Here is a 2,314-nt window from a genome sequence, read left to right on the forward strand (position 1 = left end):
AGTTGAACAGGATCCCATCAAATTACAACGTTAGGGAGCCGCTCCCTCCAGCTCAGATCAGCTTTTCTCTTCCTGTCCCGTGCAAGCTGCCGTGCAACCATCATCTCCAGTCAACATCAATGACATAAACAGATTGCTTATTTGATATAATGTTCATGTGTGTTATTTCATAATGAAAAGAACCTTAATGCTCTTTAAACCTGGTCAAAATATGCCCTGTGAAGATTACCTCCTACCTTCTGCAGTGAGGAAGGTCACTAAGTGCTGCATTTAAGTACAATTTCAGACACTTGCACTTTACTTGAGTATATAAATTTTGCATAATCAGTACTTTTACATGATACTTTAAGTGCATGTTGCTGCTAATGCTTACATACTTTTACTTAAATAAGATTGTGAATGCAGGACTTTTACTTGTAGTGAAGTATTTTCACACTGTGGTATTACTTTTACTAAAGTAAATGATCTCAATACTCTTCCACCACTGAGGGTCTGTTATACATCTTTGCACTCATGTGAGCTCTGCTTCACTTTCATGCTCTGTCCATAGTCTACTGGAGGCCACTGACCTTTGACCTCCTGATTATTGGCTGTTTGTGATATCTATCATGCAGGAGAGGAAGTTCATTCTGCTGCTATGCTTTTAGACTCGCCGTGGAGAAAATGAAAGTATCCATTCAATATAAAACTCAAAGATGTACACACTTGAAATATAATTGTGTGATTCTTCTTTCATCTTGGCTGTTGGTTCAGCCCAGCATCCACTAATGATGTTGACCTCCGGTGGAATGCAGACTTTGACCTTTTGACATTTGACCTCCGCTGGGCTGATAAGAGTCGTCAGGTAGTGATAGCAGCTCACACATCTCTGCCACCGCTGTGAATGTGAGCGTTCACCGGCGTGCTCACACAACACACACAAACACCATGCACACGTACACACAAACGCTGGCAGATGGACTTAACAATCAGATAAACTCTCTCCTGTGCACACACACACCAACGCCATGAGTGACCGGAGGGTTGAGGCTGTTGACTGAAGTGTATGTAAACACACTCATCCCCTCATCTAAATGCTCCTGATTGGCTTTTGTCTCCCGGCGACCTGTCTGACTCCTCCAGCAGAGAGCGAGAGAGCAAGTGCTGCCATGAATCCCCAAGTGACTCTCTGTCTGCCCTGTGTCTCTTCCTTTCTCCCTGCTGTGTTTTCGTCTTCGGACACATTACTGAATGACACTGTAGTTCAAGTCAGCATTGTTCTGTGAACGTTCGAAGAAGTGATGCGCTCTTCATTTCTTCATTGCCTGTTAGAGGATGTGAGGCTGACAAGCGATCGCTGGTGCATTCAGTGCAGAAACACCACAGAAATCAGCGACAAGCATCGCAGAGGGAGCCTGAAAACCAAGCGGACGTTAAAGACATCAGTTGCAAAAGATCATTATAGTTCAAAATAATTTCATTCATTCAGCATTTCCTCGCAAGCTGCTCATGAACATTCAAACCCGAGCAGACAGGACCACTATGATACTGAGGGAGGTAACATTTTGTAACCAGTCTACGTCTTTGCTCCATCTTGTCAAGCTGTCAGATGCATCGCTACCAGGTCTGACGAGGTCAGGGGTTTAAAGCCCCCTCAGAGGGCTTAGCCGATGGACCGGATATGAGCATATATCAAATGGCTTTGTCTGGTTAGTGACGTTATTGGTTGTTAACAGGGGGGCAGTGTGATTGATTGGATGAATGATGTTGATAAATGAAGTATTAATAATATTTGCTTGAGTAAAAAGGCCTCAAATTTTCCTGGAATTGTAACACCATTAAAGTAGTGATGCACAAATCAAAGTTTGGGATACAACAACCAGAGCCAGTCAGGTGTGGTGAAGTGAAATAATAATCATCATCAGTATTGCTAATCACAAGCATCCAGAGCCCAAGGTAACATCTTAAAATAACTTGTGTTTGACCCACAGCCTGAAATCCAAAGATATTCAATTACTGCACATTAAGCAGACAAAAGCACAAAATTCTCACAGTGACTGGAGCAAATGTTCAGCATTTTGATTGATAATTACCAGTTACGGACCGATTAATGAACTTATCAGACATTTTTAGTCTAAACAGCATTGAGACCGCTCCATGCACTCTGTTGACCAGCACGTGTTTCACCAGCATTCAAAGGTTTCAGGAAAACGCCGGGCCACCCACAAAAACGTATGAACGAGCTCCTACATGTTGTCTCTAACTTGCCAACTGATCCTCTGCGCCAGAGTCAAACTGTTTAAGAGCAATCCTCGCTCCAAGCTGTCAGTGACAT

This window comes from Chaetodon trifascialis, chromosome 12 (genome assembly GCF_039877785.1).
Source record: "Chaetodon trifascialis isolate fChaTrf1 chromosome 12, fChaTrf1.hap1, whole genome shotgun sequence".
NCBI classification, from domain to species: domain Eukaryota; kingdom Metazoa; phylum Chordata; class Actinopteri; order Chaetodontiformes; family Chaetodontidae; genus Chaetodon; species Chaetodon trifascialis.